The sequence below is a fragment of the Rattus norvegicus genome, chromosome X, assembly GCF_021556685.1.
Source record: "Rattus norvegicus strain SHRSP/BbbUtx chromosome X, alternate assembly SHRSP_T2T, whole genome shotgun sequence".
NCBI classification, from domain to species: Eukaryota; Metazoa; Chordata; class Mammalia; order Rodentia; family Muridae; genus Rattus; species Rattus norvegicus.
Genome location: NC_141554.1, coordinates 116,407,967 through 116,426,742, shown reverse-complemented (window position 1 = coordinate 116,426,742; position 18,776 = coordinate 116,407,967). Strand labels below are relative to the sequence as shown.

General features: G+C 39.0%; 1 pseudogene; it reads left to right on the top strand.

Annotated features, from left to right (window-relative positions):
* Positions 1–4,473: 4,473 nt before the first annotated feature.
* Positions 4,474–6,537, top strand: Hnrnpa1-ps28 (heterogeneous nuclear ribonucleoprotein A1, pseudogene 28; annotated as a pseudogene).
* Positions 6,538–18,776: the final 12,239 nt, after the last annotated feature.

Genomic DNA, 18,776 nt, shown 5'->3' with positions numbered 1-18,776 from the left:
CGGCTACCAAGCAGGGTCTCTAACTGTGGTGCCTATTCCTGTCCCATCCTTCAATTGATACTCTGTAAAAAATGCCTAATACCTAGCAATTCTTTAACCCATAAGGAGTAAATTGACCTACTTATTGATCCAATTGATCTAGAAGAGTATCTAGATCTTAGAAGCTGCATATGTAAGAGTACAGGTGTTACATATATTTCCATCCAGAGGATCAGAAAACAACAAAACACACATCTGCACATTTTACTCATACAGAAAAGGGAACAGATTAATATCCACCAGAAAATTATAACCAAATTGTACATGAGCAGAAATGCCAACCCTATTAGTTCCACTCCCATTCTAATCCTTTGTTAAATGCTTGGATAAGGCAGATTTTCCTGCTCTAATTTAAATATGAATTTTTGGTTCTTTGTAAATCTGAAAATGCAACAAAGGGACCTTTTCTCCTCTTGTTCTACATGATATTTCTAGTAATCATGGTGTTCTATAGAAACACCAGGGAACAGTAGTGCTCGGTAAGTATTGGCATTTACATATGAAAAGCCAGTGATACATATTCACTGCCCCTGTTTCAGAAACTCATTATTATCACATTAGTCATCACTGTCTCATGACTTTTTCATTGAATCTATACATAAATTCAACTATGTGCATAGTTGTCATCAAGAAGTTCTCTTCTTCAAATTGTGATGAAACATTTATCAATATATTTATTAGTATGTTGATTTAAATTTTTTCCTGTGGTTCTTTCCCAATTACCATATGCATTTGAAAGTAAGCATTTGTTATCTATAGCTTCATATTTTTCTACATCCAAAGTTCTGGTACAAGAATAAGTTTGTGATATCACTACCAGTTTCTAAAATAACTTCTCATAATAGAAAGAGCATAGCAGAAACAGCTTCATAAGTAATCAGGCAAATTAATAGATGATAGTCAAATGGTACATTTTCTTTTTCTTTTGAGATAGTATTTTTCTATGTAGAGTTCTTTTGATATAAGGTCTTTCTATGTAGCTTAGCACTCCCTATGTACTAACTAAGCTTTTCTGATATTTGCTGTGATTTTCTTGTTCATGCCTCCCAAATGCTGGGTTATTGGTGTGTGTTACCATAACTGGAGTCTTTAAGGGGAAAAGAAAGTCAAAATATTTACATTTAGCAGTTAATTTATTTCCTTATTTATTTAGAGAAATGGTCTAAAAAGCTGGCCTTGAAGTCACTATGTAGCCTGGTCTTGCCTTGAACTCAAGGTGTAACCTAGACTGGCCTAATTTTTTTGCCCTAGCCTGTGACATGTTGGCATTACAAGTGTAGGATCACCATGCATAGCTCTCAAGACGATACCTTCTGATAAAGGTTAAATAGAGTCATTCAAACCTTGATCCCAAGCAAAAGATTTTAAAGTAGTACTAAGAGCATAGGTTAGGGCGACTTGTCATATTCCAAATTTATTACATTTCTCCTTTTATATATATAAAGTAAAATCTCAAATGTAGGCTCAACTGAACCAGAAAATTTCTTAATTCAGCATTTGAGGTGAGTGAGGTAAAAGTAAGAGGATATATAAAAAGAACAGTGCTAGAAATAGGCGTAGTGGTCACGCCTACATTCCGAGAACTTGAGAGTCATAGGTAGGGGATTTTTGAGTTAGAGGCCAACCTGAAATGACTAATCACACTGTGTCTTAGTGGTGGAGGGCATGACTAGAGTGCAGACACCTCTGGGTTCAATCTCCTGGGTTACATCAAAACAACAACAATAATAGCAGCAACAGCAGCAACAACAACAATAACAACAACAACAACAACAACAACAAAAACTCAGTGATAGTATCACATTTAAATTACATCCATGAAAAACTTGTGTACTGAAAGAAATAATTTATTAGGAAACCAGAATACATTGTTCTAAGTAATGTCAATTTAAATGTCTACTATATCTGTCTTGCAGTAAGTAGAGATAACCAAAATTAATGGCATCATTGTAGAATAGAGTAGCTGGGCTAAAGCATAGATTTCAGGTGTGCCCCTGAGCAAATTGAGCCATACTGTTAGTGGAAATAGAATAGAGGAGGAAGAATTTGATATTTAAAACACCATTTTAAAAGCTATATTGGTGTCTGGGTTTGGTGACTGTATATGGGATGGATCCCCAGGTGGGGCAGTCTCTGGATGGCCTTTCCTTCAGTCTCTGCTCCACACTTTGTCTCTGTATTTCCTCCGGTATCTTGTTCTCCCTTCTAAGAAGGTCTGAAACATCCACATTTTGGTCTTTTCCTTCTTGAGCTTCATGTGGTCTGTAAATTGTATCTTGGGTATTCCGAGCTTTTGGGCTAATATCCACTGATCAGGGAGTGCATACCATGTGTTTTGTTTTGTGATTGTTACCGTTTGTGGATGCCAAGAAGTGCATGCTGACAGGACCCTGATATAGCTGTCTCCTGAGAGACTCTGCCAGAGCCTGACAAATACAGAGGCGGATGCATGCAGCCAACTATTGGATTGAGCATGGGGACCCAAATGGAGGAGTTAGAGAAAAGACCGAAGGAGCTGAACGAGTTTTCAACCCTATAGGAAGAACAACAATATCAACCAATCTGACCCCCCAGAGCTCCCAGGTACTAAACCACCATACCAAGAGTTCATAGGAATGGACCTATGGCTCCAGCCTCATATGTGTCAGAGGATGGCCTTGTTGGGCATCAATGGGTCCTAGGAGGGCTCGATGCCCCAGTATAGGGGAATGCCAGGGCAAGGAGGCAGGGAGGGAGTGGGTGGATGGGGGAGCACCTTCATAGAAGCAGGTGGAGGGAGGATGAGATAGAAGGCTTTGGACGGGAAACTGGGAAAGGGAATAACATTTAAAATGTAAATAAAAGATATCTAATAAAAAGGAAAAAAGCTATATTAATTTTTGTGTGTATGAATGGCTATGTATGGTGTATGAATGTTTTGCCTGTGTATAAGTCTGTGCGTCACATGCCTGCAATGCATTCAGAGGCCAGAAGAGGGTGCTGGTGCTGGTGCTGGTGCTGGTGTTGGTGCTGGATTCCTTGGAACTGGCGTTCTGGACGTTTCTAAGCTGCCAAGTGTGTGCTGGGAATCGAACCTCTAGAAGAGCACACAGAGGTCCTAACCTCTAAATCATCACTATTAGCCCCAGAGTTTGATATTTTGTCATGCAGTTAGACATCAAACATTACTATTTATTTATGTGCCAGGTTTCATGTTAGTGAATGTGGATCAGAAATGAATCTCTTTGCCCAAGCATCTCACGTACATGCCAAGGAAAGGATTGTAATGCAGGGAATAATGCAAGGATCCTGAGGGAGAAACAGAAATTAGTTTCTAAGAGGAAGGATAAGGAAAAGTAGTGGGCCTGGATAATGAGATGAAACAATCTGGTTTTAATTTTTATTTTTTATTTTTTTTTTGAGACAGGGTCTCATGTAGCCTAGGCTGACCTCAAATTCCCAATGTAGCAAAGGCTGGCCTTGACTGTTGCTTTTCTTTTCCTTTTTTTTCCTTGAAGGGAAATGGAGATATACAGATATAATACAGAATTAGAAGGGACTTTTCAAGCAGTAGGAAGGGTACTATGGAAGAGAAAGGGGTCAGGCTTGCAAATTAAGACTAGATGACGGTGTTGGGGAAGCTGTATGTATTGGACTGAAGATTTTGGATTGATGTCTGAACTTCCTACAGTGACATCTAATACTCTGCATTCATATCGATGGAGTCTTCCCTCCTTCCTAAAATTGGATATTGTTAAGTATCACCAGATACCTGAGAAAAATGTTCTAATTTAGAATTGCCATGTATTTCAACTACACTTCGGCAAGTTGTGCTTGTATGTGCATTTTCCTAAAACTCTTGTCAATGAGGTGAGATGTCACCTGCTCTAACACTCCTGATGCCATTGACAACAGTCTCAGTTACTGTAGTCTAGAAGGAGGAGTCACACCAGGGCACAGGTTAGAGCAAGCAAGCAATCAAGCAGTCAAGGTTAATTTTTACAGGTAAAGAAGAAAACTCAAATTACAACATTTAGAGTGGAGGGTAGGCTAAACTAGTGGCAGTGGCATGGCTGTCTCTTGCATCTAGACTTAAATATCTTTGTCAACCACTACTTGTCTACCTGTCTATGACTGGGGTGCTCTGTGGTGTTCTCCAACCTGAAAGAGGCAGAGGCTTTTTTAGAGGTTATCCTTACACACTACTTAGTCTGTTACAATTATATGCAGGAATATATATGAAAGTGTTGACAATTCTCAGCCGGGCGGTGATGGTACATGCCTTTAATCCCAGCACCTGGGAGACAGAGGCAGGCAGATCTGGATGAATTCAAGGTTAGCCTGGTCTACAGAGTGAGTTCCAGGACAGCCAGGGCTATACAGAGAAACCCTGTCTTGAAGACTCCACCCCAACTCAAAGAAAAGAAAAAATATAATTACTCTCATAAGACTGAGATGTTTACTAAGAGCAAGGTCAACGAAAGCTTAAATGGATTCCTTAGTGGGACTTTGGGAGAGCAGCCTGGAGCATGAAGTTAACAAGTTTGTTACTCTTCCTAGAGCCCTGTCCTTTTTCTTTCAGTCAGCTATCTCCTGCTCAGGTGAAAAAAATTCTTCTTACGTTCTTTAGTGTTTCCAACCTTATACTTTTAATGCTAATTCTTTTTAACCTTCATGTTTGTTTTAACTGTAATAAACATAGACCTTATAATCAGGATAGTAACTATATCTACCACCCAAAGAAGTAATTGTCTCCATGGGTTTGATATTTTTATTGTTGCTGTGACAAAGTATCTGTCTGTCTAAAGCCACTTAAGACAAGAAGGATTGATGTTATAGCTCACGGTTTGAAGGTGGGAAGTCCATAGTGGCAGGAGAAAACATGAAGCAGAGTCATATTGTACCCTCAGTTAGGGAAGAAAGAGATGGATGTTAGAACTTGATTTATTTTTTTCATTTTCTCCTTATTCACTGTGAGGTCCCAGCCCATGGGATGAAGCTGTTCTCATCTAGTGATGGAATTTCCTCCTCAGTTAAATGTTTCTGGAAATACCTTCAGAGACATACCCAGAGATGTGTTTCCTAGGTAATTTTAAACCCACTGAAGTTGGTAATTAAGATTAATATCACAACCTCCCAGCAAGTAAACAATGATCTGCTTCCTTTCCCTATAGATTTATTTCCTGTATAAGTGGAATCTTGGTGATATGTTTTATTTGATTTGGTTTATTATCCTTAGAATCATCATTTTGAGATTCACCAAAGTTTCTTCAAATTCCCAATATAGTCGAGGGGGATCTTAAACTCATGATTCTAGCTCCATTTCCGGAGAGCTAGAAAAAGAGGTATGCCTTTCTGCTCTTTGACACTGCTGAGGAAGCATCGCTGAAGACTCTCATCCTTCTGCTCTCATGTCTAAATTAAGTCTCCCAAGGAGCCAGAATAGCTGTGGAAGCTCTTCATTGGAGGGCTGAGCTTCGAAACAACTGACAAGAGTCTGAGGAGTCATTTTGAGCAATGGGAAACACTCACCGACTGTGTGCTAATGAGAGATCCAAACTCCAAGAGATCCAGAGGCTTTGGGCTTATTGCATATGCCACTGTGGAGGAAGTGGATGCTGCCATGAATGCAAGACCACACAAGGTGGATGGAAGAGTTGTGGAACCTAAGGTAGCTGTGTCAAGAGAAGATTCTCACAGACCAGGTGCCCACTTAACTGTGAAGAAGATCTTTGTTGGCGGTAGTAAAGAAGACACTGAAGAACATCACCTACGAGTTTATTTTGAGCAGTATGGGAAAATTGAAGTGATTGAAATTATGACTGACAGAGGCAGTGGAAAAAAGAGGGGCTTTGCTTTTGTCACCTTTGACGACCAGGACTCTGTGGATAATATTGTTATTCAGAAATACCATACTGTGAATGGCCACAACTGTGAAGTAAGAAAGGCTCTGTTGAAACAAGAGATGGCTAGTGCTTCGTCCAGTCAGAGAGGTCGAAGTGGTTCCTGAAACTTTGGTGGTAGTCGTGGAGGTGGTTTTGGTGGCAATGACAATTTTGGTTGAGGAAGGGATGTCAGTGGTCATGGTGGCTTTGGTGTCAGTCATGGTGGTGGTGGATATGGTGGCAGTGGGGATGGCTATAATGGATTTGGCAATGATGGAAGCAATTTTGGAGGTGGTGGAAGATACAATGATTTTGGCAATTACAACAACCAGTAATCAACTTTTGGACCGATGAAAGGAGGAAACTTTGGAGGCAGGAGCTCTGGCCCTTATGGTGGTGGAGGCCAGTACTTTGCTAAACCACGAAACCAAGGTGGCCATGGAGGTTCCAGCAGCAGCAGTAGCTATGGCAGTGGCAGGAGGTTCTAATTACAGCCAGGAAACAAAGCTTAGCAGGAGAGGAGAGGCAGAGAAGTGACAGGGAAGATACATGTCACAACAGATTTGTGAACTCAGCCAAGCACAGTGGTGTCAGGGCCTAGCTGCTACAAAGAAGACGTGTTTTAGACAGTACTCATGTGTGTGGGCAAAAACTCCAGGACTGTATCTGTGACTAATTGTATAACAGGTTATTTTAGTTTTTCTTCTGTGCAAAGTGTAAAGCATTCCAATGAAGGGTTTTACTGTAGACCTTTTTCACCCATGCTGTTGATTGTTGAATGTAAAAGTCTGATCATGACACTGAACAAATGTGTCTTCTAAAAAAAATGTGCTGTGTAAAGTTAGTCTACTCTGAAGTCATCTTGGTAAACTTCCCCAACAGTGTGGAATTAGAATTCCTTCAGGGTGGTGCCAAATTCCATTTGGAATTTATTTATGGTTGCTTGGGTAGAGAAGTCATTGTCTTTAAAAGCTTTGGTGTTGCTACACTGACAGTTACTGTTGTAACTTAATGAGTTTCACCATTGAAAGGGTCATCCAAGCAAGATCACAATTGGGTTATAAAATGGTTGTTGGCACACACTATACAGTATCAAAATTGAATTAGAGTATCAGATAAAATAATATATGGGAATGAAGATTGTATCATCCATTGTCATATGTATTCAATAAATGATTTAATTCTCTTGGAAAAAAAGAAAAAGAGGTATGTACTAGCATACTTGGCTGTTTAAATCATTTTATGGCAGACATGTTTAAAAAACACATAAAAATCTTTGTGACTCCCTTCAACAAAGCCACATGTGACACCTACATATTTATTATCTATTTTATAAAAATAGTTTATATTAATTCACTTAATATATTTTATATTAACTAATATATAAAAATAGTATAGTTTTAACATGTAATAGTTATGCAAATTATGAATGAGCTAGTTTAGATTCTTTGTTCACATTATATCTTTCAAAGCCCATATGCATTTCAACTGAACTAGTCAAATTTAACAAGTCCTCCATAAGCACATGTAGTTAGAAATGAGAGTTTTCAAAAATATATATATTTCTCTGTATAAATGTAATCATAAAACAGATTCCCTTTCTCTAAGGGTTCTTTTGGAGTCAGCATGAGTATATTTTCAGCATGCATTCCTGCATCATTTCAGAAAAAATAGAAATTAAATAAAAAAATGAAAATAGGATTGGTAGAATGGCTTAGTAGGTATCTTTTGTCTTGCAAGCCTAAAAGCCTCAGTTCAATCCTCAAAGCCAACAATAGAAGTAGAGAACTAACTCTCCAAAATAATCCTCTAACCTTTGCACATGTGTGATAGATGATAATAATATGAATTTTAAAACAAAGAAATTAAAAATGAAAATATGCTCAACAAGAGTAATATGGAAAATGGGAGAAAAAAATCAATTCAATGATTTTTTTCCATGTAAAAACTGGAAATATACTCTTCCCAAGGGAAGAACACACCAATTGGTTATTCAATACCGAATAGTTAGCCTTGAAAACCTACATATGAGTAACATTATACAGACTGAGCAGATTATATTTAGGAATTACACACACACACACACACACACACACACACACACACACACACACACACGACATAAAAGAGGCCATGAATTTGAAAGCAAAGCAAAGAGGGGTTTATAGGAGGGAGGCAAGGGAAGGGGAAAATACATTTATATTATAAACTCAAACCCCAAAACTAAACAGAAGGACGAAACAAACAAACAAGTTAAAAACCAAAGACAAGACCAGATGGTTGTTATGGTACACATTGGTTGTCAAGTGCTGAAGAGAACAAGGTAGGAAAATCACATGTTCAAGGCCAGCCTTATGTACACCTTAAGGCTGGGGGTATGACTCAGTTGGTAGAGTGCTTCGCTAACATACATGAAGCCCTCTGTTTTATCCCTAGTAGCACATAAATGAGGCATGATTGCACATACCTGTAATCTTGAGACATGAGAAATAGGATAAATCCAAGGTCAACCTCAGCTTCATGTAACAATGCCTCAAAAAAACAATCAAAGAGGAGATGAGACACCTGAAAGTCCTTTGTCCTTTACACTGAGAATCATACATACCTGAACATTTAAAAATATTCACACAGATAGTAGTAATCGAATATCTAATTTTTCAATGAATACAGTAGAAATCAGATGAAAATTCCAAGCAACTGCAAATAGTGCACGAAGGGAGAAAAAAAGCACAAAGAAAAACCAGAGATAACAAATCAAAATCATGGACCACACAGTTTCCAAAGATAGGACAAACAAAATACTGAATTTAAAAGGAAATGATTTGGGTTCATCTTGTTTCCAGTAACATGGATTTTCAGTCATGCAGGGCAGGATTGCGAAGTAAAATACTAAACAGAGATTTGTTACCATTTTCATTAGAGATAGTGACAACGTGACTAACTACTGGGACTAGAGTAATGGCTCACAATCTCCTGTCACTCCAGCTCCAGGGAATCCAACAGCTTCTTGTTGCATTTAATTGAGGCTGACTTACAGTTTCAGAGGTTTAGTCCATTATTGTCATGGCAGGAAGCAAGGCAGCATGCAGGCAGACATGGTGCTGGAGAAGGAGCAGAAAGCATTACATCTGGATACAAACAGCAGGGAGAGAGAGTGAGTCACTGGTTTGAGAATTTGAAACCACAAAGCCCACTCTCAGTGACACACTTTTTCCAACAAGGCCACACCTACTCCAACAAGGCCACACCTCCTAATGGTGTCACTTCTGATGAGCCTGTGGGGGGCCATTTTCATTCAAATCTCCACAAAGTTCAACTGACAATCCATTTGTAATATGAATGCCCAAGTGACAGAACCTGTTTACATAAACAAGTGAGAAACTGAATAGCTGACAAAGTCCGACTAATTGAAACCTCATGCAGCTCTATTAATGTGATAACTATTCGTCCAAGAAAATGGATAAAACAATTGTGGTATATTTATTCAGTGATGTACAACAGTGAGAGATTAATGGTGACAATCTCAAATTTAATAAGCAGTCATTATCATAACAAGTTGCTGGAGATTTGTATATTATGATACATTTATATTACTTAAAATATGCATTGCATGTATTTAATGCATAATGTATAAAGAAACTAATCACATTGCAGTTTGTTATGAGAAACGCCAACCTGAGAACAGTGATATCATCAACAAAACCTGTTGACATTGTTTGTTTTGTTTTTCTCTCTCTGGTAACAGAGAACATTAATTCCCTAAAGTGTTGGTAGAATTTCAGAGAGAGAAAGACAGGGCCAGAATTCATTGGGAATTGAAACTCAGGTCAAAAGGGCACCTTTAAGTGGGGATCAAGCACAGTGTTAAGAGTATACACTTATTGTCATGAAAGACTTGACCCCCAGAATGGCAGCAAACAAGCAATGAAACAACAACCATAACTACACAGATTTCTCAATGTGGAAACTTAATTAGGGTTTTGTATAAATTATGGTACAACAACAGCTTCCAATTAGCAGGAACAAGAAAGAAATTTTAGTTTTACTTTGTCATGAATCTTTATATTTGACATTGTACTAGTGGGTTTTGTGTGTCAACTTGACACAAGCTAGAGTCATCAGAGAGGAAGGACCCTCAACTGAGGAAATGCCTTCATGAAATCCAGCTTCAAGGTATTCTTTTAGTTAGTGATTGTGGAGGAGGACACAGTCTATTGTGGGTAGTATTATCCATGGGCTGGTGGTCCCGAGTTCTATAAGAAAGCAGAACGAGCAAGCCATGAGGAGCAAGCAAGTAAGCAACACTCCTCCATGGCCTCTGCATCAGCTCTTGCCAACAGGTTTCTGCCCTGATTGAATTCCTGTCCTGATTTCCTTCAATAATGAACAGTGATATGCAAGTGTAAGTCAAATAAACCCTTTCCTCTCCAATTTGCTTTTTGTTCACTGTGTTCATCACAGCAATAGAGACCCTAAGTAAGACAGTCATTATCTTATTGGTTCTCATCCTCTTTATCTTCTACCCTCTTTCAGCCTTACTTCAGTCAGTCCTTATGTGCTGCTTAGTTTTTGTCAGCTTGACACAAGCTAGGGTCATCTGGGAAAAGGGACTTTAATTGAAAAAAAAAGTGCTTCCATCACTTTGACCAGTGGACAATCTGTGAGGCATTTTCTTGATTAAGGATTGGTATGGAAGGATCACACCCCTATGGATAGTGCATGCCATTCTTGGGAAAATGGTATTGGGTCATAGAAGAAGACAGACTGAGAAATCCAGAAAGCAGCATTTCTCCACATCCTCTATTTCAACTCTTGCTACCTGGTTGTTGCTTCGAACTCCTATCCTGGCTTCCCTTCATGGTGGACTACAATTGTAAACTGAAAACAAACAAAACAAAAACAAAAGTCACCCAAACAAACAAACCCCCAAAGTTAAAGAAAAAAACCCAACCCAAATCAAACACTTTTGGGCATAGTGTTTTATCATACCAACAGAAAAGTACAGCTTGGTTTCCTTTTCTTTCTTTCTTTTATTTTTTCCTGGAGCTGAGGACCAAACCCAGGGCCTTGCACTTGCTAGGCAAGTGCTCTATCACTGAGCTAAATCCCCAACCCTGGTTTCCTTTTCTTATTACATCTATTAAACTCCCTATGCTACTATCCCTCTTAAACTCTCCTTCTTCACACTCATGACCCCACCTTTTAAAAACGACCTGTAAACACACATCCATTTACATCCATACATATATACATGTGTATATAAATAAATAGTATATACATTACATACATATTTATATACACATTTACATATACACATAAGTCTAGGCCTCATATATGAGAGCAAAGTCAGAGCATTTTGGGGCATATATCTGAATGACTCATTGACACTTTCAAGGAAATGATGAGTCTTTGGGGGAAATCCTATAATGAAAAAAATCAAACAATTTTTCTGGACTAGAGTCTTCTTTTAATGCATATGGAAGGTATATTGGGGCCCAAGGGGAATAAATTTCAGCATCGGTATCTAACCTGAGAATGGAGGCAGCTGTCTTAATTCTCAGTACTTAACTCTAGAGCAGAGGACTAGGCTCACAGGGAGGTGCACAGGACTGTAATGTTTATTTCCTTAAACAAACTGAAGCAAATAGGAGAAAATATTCTAACATGCCAAGGTGTATTAATGGACTTAGAGAAAATTCCTTTGTTTTCATAATAGTTTTTTGTATTTTTTGATAAGCTTAAGTGTTTTGTTTCATGTACAAAGATTTCATCTACCTTTATAAAAATGTCATTTTGCAATTAAAGTGCCATGACTAGACATTATTATCTTAAGCTACTTCTCCAAGATTCAGAAAGACAAATACCACGTTCTCCTTCATATGCAGGCAGGCCCAGTAATTTAATTTTTACATATATATCACATATATATATATATATATATATATCGGTATAGAGCATAAAACTTGAAAGGGGTTTGTGAGAAGGGAATCAGAGTACTTAAGAGAGGATTGGGAGAGAGAAAGAGAAAATAAAGAAGTTAAATATATGTGTTATGAGAGCAGAAGGGAGGCTAGTCATGGGAAAGGGACCAACAGGATACAGAAGGGAATTGTGGAGAGCAGTGAGGGAAGATTAACAAAAATAAAGTATATATGAAAATACAATACTGAAATCCATCTATGTGAGCTATACCTCTATCCCAAAGGGGCTACATTTTACTTGCCTTTTCCTGGGGTGAGAGTTCCTTTGTATAGCATATTCTCTCTCCACAAATTTATATATTTAATGTATACATATAGACATAAATACAGATAATTGTTCATATATAATATAAGCAATATATTTGTTATATATTGTATGTGTGATGTGTGTGTTTTAAGTGTCAAGATATAGGTATATACTATAATTATAGAGATACATATGTTCATAAATAGAGACAGAATCTGAGAAGTTCTATGAATCATTTGATTTACATTTATTTATTTATTTATTTATTTATTTATTTATTTATTTATTTATTTATTTGTATGAGCACCTATTTGAATGTATGACAGAAGAGAATATCAGAAAGAGAGGGCATCAGATCTCATTACAGATGGTTGTGAGCCACCATGTGTTTACTGGGAATTGAACTCAGGACCTCTGGGTGATCAGCCAGCGGTCTTCCTTCCCCTTTCTCTCTCTCTCTCTCTCTCTCTCTCTCTCTCTCTCTCTCTCTCTTAACTTGAGTATTTCTTATTTACATTTCGAGTGTTATTCCCTTTCCCGGTTTATGGGCCAACAGCCAGTGGTCTTAACCACTGAACCATCTCTCCAGTCCTTGATTTAGCCTCTTCGCCAAAATATGAGTAACTCCTGCTTCATATACTAGGCAGTGCACCATAACGGCAGCCATTGTTTGCTCAGTGTCACTTATTTGCTTTGTGATCTGGGGCTTGTTGTTTAAGATTTAGAAACCCCAATATCTCAAAGATAAAATGGGGTGATAGTAACGACTAGGATGCAGTCTTTTTTTAAATCAAAAAAATAAATCCAGGTAAGATATTAGGCATAGAGTGTGGGACAAAATATATGAGTTACTATACCAAAGAGTGTTCTTTTTGAAGTTCTACTTGTGTGGGTTTGTTGCTTGAAGCAACGAGAGGCTGTAGGATTCCTGGAGCTGGTATTGCAGGAGCTCGTGAGCCATCTAAGGTGGGTTTTGAAACTGAACTCAGGTTTTCTGTAAGGGTACTCTACTCTCTTGATCACTGAGCACAATACGCTTACAGAAAACCTGAGATTATAGCATAATCTCTAGTCCCAGTAGTTACAGTCTTATCATCTCTATCTCTGATAAAAATGGTAACAAATCTCTGGTGAAAATTCTACTTTGCAATCCTGCCTTGTATGGCTGACAATTCATGTTACTGGAAACACAATGAACCTAAATCATTTCTCTTCAAATTAGATGGTTTGATTGGTGTTCTGTCTTTCAAACTACATAGTCTGTGTCTACAGCTTCAATATGGATGTTTTGGTGGCCTGAGATGGTATGACATTAGCCTTTGCCCAGGCATCTAATGAGGTTTAGAATCCAAGGTTGGGTGTAAAGTCAGGTTTTATGTTTCTTTTATTTGCTTTTGGATCAGAGTTCTTACTTTTACTATATTTGTTTTCTTGCTCCATATCTTCTTACATTTTGCCGTTTTATGGTCTAACTTATGGGTTTTGTTTTCTCAAACCAACCTCTACTATCTGAAGTGTGATATCTTTTTACTGCACAAGTCCCTTGATTTTTTTTATTAATCATTTTATTCATGTACATTTCAAATGATATCCCCCTTCCCTGTTATCCCTTCACAATCCCCCATCCCATCTCTCCTCTCTTCTCTCCCCTTTGCTTCTGTGAGGATGCGCCTCTGCCACTCATTCACTCCCACCTTGCCGCTCTAGCATCCCCCTACACTGGGGAATCAAACCTCTACAGGACCAAGGGCCTCCCCTCCCACTGATGTCAGAGAAGGCCATCAGTTACACATGTGTCTGGAGCCCTGGAGCCCTCTATGTATACACTTTGGTAGGTGGTTTAGTCTCTGGGAGATCTGGGTGGTCTGATTAGTTGATATTATTCTTTTTATGGGGTTGCAATCTCCTTCAGCTCCTTCAGAGTTTCCCCTAGCTCTTCCATTGGGGTTCCTGGGCTCAGTCCAATGGTTGGCTATAAGTATCTGCATCTGTATTGGTCAGGCACAGGTAGAACCTCTTAGGGAACAGCTGTACCAGTCTTCTGTCAGCAACTGCTTCTTGGCATCTACAATAGTGTCAGGGTTTGGTGTCTGCAGACGGGATGGATCCCCAGGTGGGGCAGTCTCTGGATGACCTTTCCTTCAGTCTCTGCTCTACTCTTTATCCATGCATTTCCTTTAGACAGGAGGAATTCTGGATTAATATTTTTGAGATGGGTGGGAGGCCCCATCCCTCAACGGGGGGCCGTACCTATCTACTGGAAGTGGTCTCTACAGGTTCTCTCTCCTTTGTAGAGTTTATCAGCTAAACTCATTCCCATTGGGTCCTAGGGAGCCTCCTGCTTCTCTAGCATCTGGGTCTTTCTAGTGGTTACCTCCAGTTTCTCATCCCCCACTGCTACATATTCAATTTGACCTTCTGGACTTCTCTCCGGTCCCTTCTAATACCTGATCCTGCTCACCTTTATTTCCTCCCCCTCTTCTCTCCCTACCAGATCCCTCCCTCCCTCTATCTCCTGTGATTATTTTGTTCCCACTTCTAAGTAGCATTGAAGCATCCACAGTTTGGCCTTCTTTCTTCTTAAGCTTAACCATATGGTTTGTGGGTTGTATTGTGGGCATTCTGAGCTTTTGAGTAATATCCACTTATCAGTGAGTGCGTACCATGTATATTCTTTTGTGTCTGGGTTACCTCACTCAGGATGATACTTTCTTGTTCCATCCCTTTGTAAATTTCATGCAGTCATTTGGTCCCATAATTCTGTTCCACCTTTTTCAAAGAGTCCCTCTATTCACACTTCTTTCTCATTTTCAAAAGTATAATTTAATTTTAAGTTAAAATATAATTATATCATTTCCCATTCCTTTTCTTCCCTTCAACTGTTCACATGCCACTGTTGCTCCCTTTCACATTCATGATCTCTTTTTCTTTATATATATCCTGCTGAGTTCTATTAGTATTGTGTATATATACATATATATATATATAATTTTATGGTTGACATTTGACAATACTTTGGATATCAGATAACCAATAGAGGGCTCATCCTGGGGAAGACTAAGTCTCCATTTCTCAGAAGTCATTAGTTGCCTACATCTCTTTATCTAGGTGTGAGGCTCCATGAAAATTTCCCCCATCTGCATTGGCATGTCATTTAGTATTGTCCTTGTTCAGGTCACTGTTAAGCATCCATGTTGTTGAGCGTTCCCTGTCATATCTAGGAGACACGATCTTGTAGGAGACTTCCTGGTTCTCTGGGTCATACGTCTTTCAGTCACCTCTCTCAAAATATTCCCTGAGCCTTAGGTGGATTGTCTTGTAGATGTATCAATTGGAGCTTTGCACCCCACAGCAATTTAAGGGGAAGTGGTCTGCATGTTTATCCCTGTTAGCACCTCCTTACTGCTGGGATCAGAGGCCCATGCCAGCAGCCCAGCTTTTTACCTGTGCGTTGCAGATCCAAGCTCTGGTCCTCATGCTTGTGTGGTGAATACGTTACCTACTGCGCCATTCCTTATACCTTGTGTTCCTAACCTTTGCACTTCAGTTTGCATCTGTTCTCCTAGCTTGGCATCTTGGCTGTGACTCACTCTTCTATCTCTCAAGTTTCAAACTTCCTCGGGTTGAGAACGTTTTAACCTCATAGTTCCCCTTAAATTACTAAACATGTGACTTAAGATTCCAAAATCAAAGGTGAATAAGCATGTGGGGGCACATATTCAATGTTATATTACTGTCGTTCTTTCTTTGGCATACACTACAAATCTTTCCTGGGTGACTAAGACCAATGACACTTGTTACATTTATTTATACACTTGTTTTCTGAGTTCTGGACCCATTTTTCAACTGCTTATTTAATGCCTGCATTTTAGTGCTTTGAATGTTTTCAAACTAAACATGCCCCAAATTGAATTACTCTCCCCTTTGACCTGTATTTTCCACCTAAGTGCATAAGCCCATTAAACCCTTGTTCAAACCTTGTTCTTTCTTACTCCACTTATGCCATTCACCGCCAAATAATGGTGATCTTTTCTTTATCATAAGTCACAGTGATAGTGTCTCTATTGGCCCCTTTACATCTTCTGTTTCTCTTCTTCATTCCATTGTCAATGATACTGCCATGGTACTCTTCTCTAAACTGACAATAAAATAAAGTAAGAACATTTACACATACCAGTCTCTTTTCCAAGGTAGAGTGTGTAGTAAATAAATAAGTGAATGAATGATTTATTCAGATTGCAGATGTTTTGAATTTCTTTTTTTTTTTTTCTTTTTCTTTTTTTCCAGAGCTGGGGACCGAACCCAGGGCCTTGCGCTCCCTAGGCAAGCGCTCTTCCGCTGAGCTAAATCCCCAACCCCTGATGTTTTGAATTTCTTATTTCTATTTTTTACGCATTGTAACACTTGATAGTTTTGCGACAACATATCTTATATCCTGGGATAGACTCAAACCTTCTATGCAGTTTAGGATGAGCTTGATCTGACCCTTATTTCTCCACCTCTGGAGTGTTGAGACCCCATGTGTGCTAGCGCTCAACCTATGCAGTGCTCATGACTGAAAGCAGGGCCTTCATGCTAGGCAAATGCGCTGCAGTGCCAGTCCAGAAAAAGTTTCATTGTGTAACTGAAGTCTTTGAACTGCGTAATGTTTTCTCCTCCATATTCTATATCATTTAGTGGATAAAATACCTGATAATGAAAATGAATTAGGGGGTTGGAGATTTCGCTCAGTGGTAGAGTGCTTGCCTAGGAAGCGCAAGGCCCTGGGTTCGCTCCCCAGCTCCGAAAAAAAAAGAACCAAAAAAAAAAAAAGAAAGAAAGAAAGAAAAAAAGAAAATGAATTAGAGTGTTAGAAATCACTCAAGTTATATTTCAAAATATCTTCACCTGCATTTGTTCCTATTCTGCATGTCCAATCTTTGTCTTCCAGAACGATCCCCAAAGTGGGGATTGGGAAGATTTTCCTTCAAGTTTGCTGGTCAGATTTTGGAAGGGAAAATGGTGGCCTTACAGTTAATTCTGATGTCTATAATAATCACTTCTTCGGAGACTTTTTTTTTTCTCAGAATCATGTAAGCCTCTATCGAATCCATCCTTCTTTGTGGGTGGTGGGGGAAGCTTCTCTAGTCAGTGTTTCTTTCTTTTTTAATGTTGTAGCTTTTTATCATGGAACATAAATGTTTGCGCACTTGAAAGCGTCTACCATTTTACATAAGAACATGATTCATGTGGAAGAGGAGGTGTTCTCCTTTCTGGAATGAGGGAGGGAAGAGGAAACAGTGATATATATCAAGAACGGCCATTGACTAGGAACAGTCAACCAAACATCAGAAAACTGGTTACTCTGTATTGTCGTTTATATAATCCAAGCACATCTCTGCCCATTCCTTTCACCTACATAAATTACAAATGTGGGGTCTGCTTTTGTGCAAGCCTTTCCCCAGCCCCGTAAATAGTCACTGCAGCTATAACAAGAGATGGCAGGGGCCACAGATGTAGCTCAGTTGGTAGAGCAGTTGCCGCGCATGCAGGAAGCCTGAGATGGCTACCCAGCGAGGTATAACCCAGTTATATAGTGCTGTACTTTTTGCATTGGGTAGGTAGAGGCAAGAGCATAAGAAGTTCCAGGTTACCTTGTGCTACATCATGAATTTAAAGTCACACTGGGATACATAAGACTATGTTTAAAAATGACAGCAGAATTGTGATAATTTGTTTTCAGTTGTTGGGGATGGATAATTAATATCTCTAGAGTTGCTGTGTGACAGATGTGTTGATAGCTTTGAAACATGTACTCAGTACTCAGAAAGCCAAGCATGGGGAGGGTACTGAATACTAAAGGAGGAGCTCAACGACTTGCTGTGCAGTCTTGATTTTTGTTTCTGTAGAAGTATGAATAACTTACAAATTTCTCATGTCTCCTGTACTGTTGAATGAAAGCACAAAATGGAAGCTGCATTTAAAATGTGTCTTATCGGGTTGGATTGATGGCTCAGAAGTTAAGAACACCTTTCCTTATAGAGGCCCCAGGTTGGATTTTTTTTAAGGATGTATTTATTTATTTTATATGAGTACACTGTCACTGTCTTCAGACACACCAGAAGAGGGCATCGAATCCCATTACAGATGGTTGGGAGCCACCATGTGGTTGCTGGGATTTGAACTCAGGGCCTCTGGAAGAGCAGTCAGTGCTCTTAACCACTGAGCCATGTCTCCAGAGCCCCTCTCCACAGGGGAGATTCTTAGTACTCACGTAGTTTACAACCATTCCTAAATCCAGTTCCAGGGACAGGAAATCCTCTTCTGACCTCTGAGGGGACCAGGCATAAGCATGGTGCACATGCATAAATGCTGGCACACTACTTATACACATAAAATAAAATATGGAAGTCTATTTTTAAAAAAAAAATCCTATTGTGGTGTGTGTATGTGTGTGTGTGTGTGTGTGTGTGTGTGTGTGTGTGTGTGTGATCTCACTTGTCCTTCACATTTACTCACATTTACATAGTCAAATGGTATTCTAGTTTTCATATCATGCTAAATAAACAAGTTTGCCCATCAGTTTGCAAGTGGCAAAAGAATGAAAACTGGGAAGTTAGGAAATACCAAATAATAATGAGGCCTCCAAAAGATAAATCCCACAAA